Source organism: Tamandua tetradactyla, chromosome 11, assembly GCF_023851605.1.
Source record: "Tamandua tetradactyla isolate mTamTet1 chromosome 11, mTamTet1.pri, whole genome shotgun sequence".
NCBI classification, from domain to species: Eukaryota; Metazoa; Chordata; class Mammalia; order Pilosa; family Myrmecophagidae; genus Tamandua; species Tamandua tetradactyla.
The window spans coordinates 101717195-101723194 of NC_135337.1; the positions used below are offsets into that span (position 1 = coordinate 101717195).

The 6000-nt window shown below is 42.1% G+C and overlaps 1 long non-coding RNA gene across 2 annotated transcripts in view; it reads right to left on the reverse strand.

Annotated features, from left to right (window-relative positions):
* The window catches only part of LOC143650887 (uncharacterized), a 40628-nt gene extending 34870 nt beyond the window's left edge, over positions 1-5758 (reverse strand). For both annotated transcript variants that reach the window (XR_013159719.1, XR_013159718.1), the window contains exons 1-2: positions 5471-5758; positions 4025-4169 (exon numbers count right to left, since the gene is read on the reverse strand). This is a non-coding gene — a long non-coding RNA (uncharacterized LOC143650887). The remainder of the gene's footprint in view (positions 1-4024; positions 4170-5470) is intronic.
* Between the last annotated feature and the right edge of the window lie 242 nt (positions 5759-6000).

The window sequence follows — 6000 nt, forward strand, 5'->3', positions numbered from 1 at the left end:
TTTTTTTTGGGGGGGGGGGGGTGCATGGACCAGGAATCGAAGGCAGGCCTCCAGCATGAAAGGCGAGCATTCTACCTCTGAACTATGCATGGACCTTCCACATCAATTTTTAAAAAAGTATTATTCAAACAACAAGTGGGTCAAAGAAGAAATTGCAAGAGAAATTAGTAAATACCTAGAGACAAATGAAAATGAAGACACAACATATCAAAACTTATGGGACGCAGCAAAGGCAATGCTAAGAGGGAAATTTATTGCCCTAAATGCCTATATCAGAAAAGAAGAAAAGGCAAAAATGCAGGAATTAACTGTCCACTTGGAAGAACTGGAGAAAGAACAGCAAACTAATCCCAAAGCAAGCAAAAGGAAAGAAATAACAAAGATTAGAGCAGAAATAAATGAAATTGAAAACATGAAAACAATAGAGAAAATCAATAAGACCAGAAGTTGGTTCTATGAAAAAATCAACAAGATTGATGGGCCCTTAGCAAGATTGACAAAAAGAAGAAGAGAGAGGATGCAAATAAATAAGATTAGAAATGGAAGAGGAGACGTAACTACTGACCTCACAGAAATAAAGGAGGTAATAACAGGATACTATGAACAACTTTACGCTAATAAATACAACAATTTAGATGAAATGGACAGGTTCCTGGAAAGACATGAACAACCAACTTTGACTCAAGAAGAAATAGACGACCTCAACAAACCAATCACAAGTAAAGAGATTGAATTAGTTATTCAAAAGCTCCCTAAAAAGAAAAGTCCAGGACCAGACGGCTTCACGTGAATTCTATCAAACATTCCAGAAAGAATTAGTACCTACTCTCCTCAAACTCTTCAACATAATCAAAGTGGAGGGAAAACTACCTAATTCATTCTATGAAGCACAACATCACCCTCATACCAAAACCAGGCAAAGATATTACAAAAAAAGAAAACCACAGACCAGTCTCTCTAATGAATACAGATGCAAAAATCCTCAATAAAATTCTAGCAAATCGTATCCAACAACACATTAAAAGAATTATACATCATGACCAAGTAGGATTCATCCCAGGTATGCAAGGAGGGTTCAACATAAGAAAATCAATTAATGTAATACACCATATCAACAAATCAAAGCAGAAAAATCACATGATCATCTCAATTGATGCAGAGAAGGCATTTGACAAGATTCAACATCCTTTCCTGCTGAAAACACTTCAAAAGATAGGAATACAAGGGAACTTCCTTAAAATGATAGAGGGAATATATGAAAAACCCACAGCTAATATCATCCTCAATGGGGAAAAATTGAAAACTTTCCCCCTAAGATCAGGAACAAGACAAGGATGTCCACTATCACCACTATTATTCAACATTGTGTTGGAAGTTCTAGCCAGAGCAATTAGGCAAGAAAAAGAAATACAAGGCATCAAAATTGGAAAGGAAGAAGTAAAACTATCACTGTTTGCAGATGATATGATACTATACGTAGAAAACCCAGAAAAATCCACAACAAAATTACTAGAGCTAATAAATGAGTACAGCAAAGTAGCAGGCTACAAGATCAACATTCAAAAATCTGTAGCTTTTCTATACACTAGTAATGAAAAAGCTGAGGGGGAAATCAAGAAACGAATCCCATTTACAATCGCAACTAAAAGAATAAAATACCTAGGAATAAATTTAACCAAAGAGACAAAAAACCTATATAAAGAAAATGACAAAAAACTGTTAAAAGAAATCACAGAAGACCTAAATAGATGGAAGGGCATACCGTGTTCATGGATTGGAAGACTAAATATAATTAAGATGTCAATCCTACCTAAACTCATCTACAGATTCAATGCAATACCAATCAAAATCCCAACAACTTATTTTTCAGAATTAGAAAAACCAATAAGCAAATTTATCTGGAAGGGCAGGTTGCCCCGAATTGCTAAAAACATCTTGAGGAAAAAAAACGAAGCTGGAGGTCTAGCGATGCCGGACTTTAAGGCATATTATGAAGCCACAGTGGTCAAAACAGCATGGTATTGGCATAAAGATAGATATATCGACCAATGGAATCGAATAGAGTGCTCAGATATAGACCCTCTCATCTATGGACATTTGATCTTTGATAAGGCAGTCAAGCCAACTCACCTGGGACAGAACAGTCTCTTCAATAAATGGTGCCTAGAGAACTGGATATCCATAAGTAAAAGAATGAAAGAAGACCCGTATCTCACACCTTATACAAAAATTAACTCAAAATGGATCAAAGATCTAAACATTAGGTCTAAGACCATAAAACAGTTAGAGGAAAATGTAGGGAGATATCTTATGGATCTTACAACTGGAGGCGGTTTTATGGACCTTAAACCTAAAGCAAGAGCACTGAAGAAAGAAAGAAATAAATGGGAGCTCCTCAAAATTAAACACTTTTGTGCATCAAAGAACTTCATCAAGAAAGTAGAAAGACAGCCTACACAATGGGAGACAATATTTGGAAACGACATATCAGATAAAGGTCTAGTATCCAGAATTTATAAAGAGATTGTTCAACTCAACAACAAAAAGACAGCCAACCCAATTACAAAATGGGAAAAAGACTTGAACAGACACCTGCCAGAAGAAGAAATACGGATGGCCAAGAGGCACATGAAGAGATGCTCAATGTCCCTGGCCATTAGAGAAATGCAAATCAAAACCACAATGAGATATCATCTCACATCCACCAGAATGGCCATTATTAACAAGACAGAAAATGACAAGTGCTGGAGAGGATGCGGAGAAAGAGGCACACTTATTCACTGTTGGTGGGAATGTCAAGCGGTGCAACCACTGTGGAAGGCAGTTTGGCGGTTCCTCAAAAAGCTGAATATAGAATTGCCATACGACCCAGCAATACCATTGCTGGGAATATACTCAAAGGACTTAAGGGCAAAGACACAAACGGACATTTGCACACCAATGTTTATAGCAGCATTATTTACAATTGCAAAGAGATGGAAGCAGCCAAAATGTCCATCAACAGAAGAATGGCTAAACAAACTGTGGTATATACATACGATGGAATATTATGCAGCTTTAAGACAAGATAAACTTATGAACCATGTAATAACATGGATGGACCTAGAGAATATTATGCTGAGTGAATGCAGCCAAAAACTAAAGGACAAATACTGTATGGTCCCACTGATGTGAACGGACATTCGAGAATAAACTTGAAATATGTCATTGGTAACAGAGTTCAGCAGGAGTTAGAAACAGGGTAAGATAATGGGTAATTGAAGCTGAAGGGATACAGACTGTGCAACAGGACTAGATACAAAAACTCAAAAATGGACAGTACAATAATACCTAATTGTAAAGTAATCATGTTAAAACACTGAATGAAGCTGCATCTGAGCTATAGGGTTTTTTTTGTTTTTGTTTGCTTGTTTGTTTGTTTGTTTGTTGTTGTTTTTTACTATTATTACTACTTTTATTTCTTTTCTTTATATTAACATTTTATATCTTTTTCTGTTGTGTTGCTAGTTCCTCTAAACCGATGCAAATGTACTAAGAAACGATGATCATGCATCTATGTGATGATGTTAAGAATTACTGAGTGCATATGTAGAACGGTATGATTTCTAAATGTTGTGTTAATTTCTTTTTTTTTCTTTCCATTAATAAAAAAATGAAAAAAATAAAAAAATTTTAAAAAAGTATTATTCTTTTTCCATTGGCTAGACTTTATTTCATTGTCAAGTATCAAATAACCATATATTAATGGCTTTATAATAGTACTCTATGTATATGGGCATTAATCTTTTTGTTTATCTGTTACTACATCATAAAATCATAACCTTAGAGGAAGTATTAAAATGGGATAGTGTGGGAAGAGGAGTGATGTCATCAACATCACAACATAAACAGCTACTGAAAATGTCTCTCTCCTGAGAGATTAAAGGACAGCTCTGAATTTCTCAGGACTCTAGAGGAATATCTCATGGAGAAGGACCCCACAAATGCCAAATTGAAGATAGAGAAAATCAGGTAGGAAACTTACGTCTCAGACAGGCTGGTGCTCTCCCCTCCAGGTACTCAGTATCACACAGAATGGGAAGGGCACAGAGACAGCATATGGGATCACTCCCACTGGGTCACAGAATATTCTCTCACAGCAGTGAGAGATACTCCCACCATTTGGAGACCTGGGGGAGAGGGGAGGGCATTTCAGTCCAGGTCAGTGAGGGTCAAAGAGTCTGAGAAAATGTGGACAGTCTGTTTCGAGCCCTGGGTTCGAAAGCTGTTCCTGTACCCGAGGGAAACAGCAGCGGGCAGCCTGATCCTTGCCTGGGAGGTGGCTGAAAACTGGACAGACGGGGAAGCTCTCTGCCACAAATTAAGTGGGGAATACAGACACATTGAGCCAGATATTGTCCAGCACCTGAGGGGCAAGGCACCCACAGTTTGAGCTCAGCCTGTTCAGATACAGCCTGGGTTCCCTCTGGACAACTAAATTATTGAATAATGCCATTTGTAGGGCAGACAAGAAAGTGCAAGGGAATTGAGTCATTTTTCAGACTCTCCAGATCATACCGCAGGGCCACAGGAGTGGTTTAGCCCCCTTACATGAGAATCCAGTCCCGCATTGGCTGAGAAACACTGATGGCAGCTCTTAAGAGCAATGCCCAGCTGTGGGGGGTCAGGACCAATAAATCAGGCAATAAACCAGGCCCTAACAAAAAGAAGGTATCCGGAGTCACAAGATCCAGGGCAGGAAGTTCCCAGGAGTTAAAAATTGAACAATAATCATTGTTAAGAAACAAAAAGAATGGGATGTATTGTGCAACAGCAAATGGCATTTCTCTGAATTGCTTGCTTACAGCTGCAAACCAAGATGTGGCTCAAAAAGATAATGTCCTTTTTCCTGCTTCTGTGGATACGCTTGTGGTTTTTACCTTTATAAGCCCCCCTTGAGAACTCCTCGGGACTGCTCTTTGATTCCTCTTTCTTGAGTTTCTGAGGCAGTCACTGGCCGGCTAATAAAGACTCCTAATTGGCTTGCAAATTGCTTTGACTTGTGTGGTCTCTCTTCTGGTGTGCCCCACAACACAGCAAGAGCCCCGCTCTGTGCCTGGTAAAGCTGGGCACCCCCGGGAGCCTCAGACCCCTTTACCCACAGCAGAGACCCTGCTGGGGTACCCCTGCGGCACCTTGTCTGAGGAAGGACCCCGCGGTCGCCTGGCTTCGGGGTGAAGGGAGTGCAGAGCCAATCTGACAACCGGCTGCTGAGAGAGAAAATCAGCAAAGCCCGAGACACAGAAGACCAGCGCGCACTGCCTCTCCTCCCCCGTCCTCCTAGGGCTCGAGCCTGCCTCAGGGCTTCTGACCCTTTACACTACGCTTCTCATCCCAGAATCCGAGGAAGTAGCACTCTTCACCCTTTTTCCTGATAGGAACCTAAGACCCCCTTGTTCTCTCTACCCTCACCCCGCGCGGCCCCGCCCACCTCACTTCTCTGTGCCCTGCAGAACACCCCATCGCAGCTGCGTTTCCGGAGGAGGGAATTCGGTGCCGGACGCTACGCATTAAGTGAGTTCCGGTGGCGACTGCATGCATGGCGGTGAGAGCCGGTGGAGAGGCCACGAGAGTGACGGGGCTGCGGGTTGTTTGCGGCCTCTGATGACCTCTGCGCTGCTCCCCTTTCTCCAGGCCCCTGTCCGCGCTGCTCAGGAGATGACGCTGGCGGCCCCAGCCCTAGGTTCCTGCGCGCCCCATGGTTCCTGTCTCTGCTAGGGGCACCCCACGTTTTAGGACACTGACTCCGGGGTGCACCCTGTAGGTGGCGACGGAGGCGCGGCCTCGAAGAAGAGAAAGAAGAAACGCCGGAACGGCGCCTCTGTGGCCGACGGCGGTGAGAAGGACTCAGAAAAGTGTTCCAAGAGGAGCCCCCACTAAGCGCTGAGGCCCAGGCAAGAGCCGGTCCCAGGCAAGAAGGGTGGAATCCCCGGGTGCATCCTGGGGTCGAGGCCACGGCAG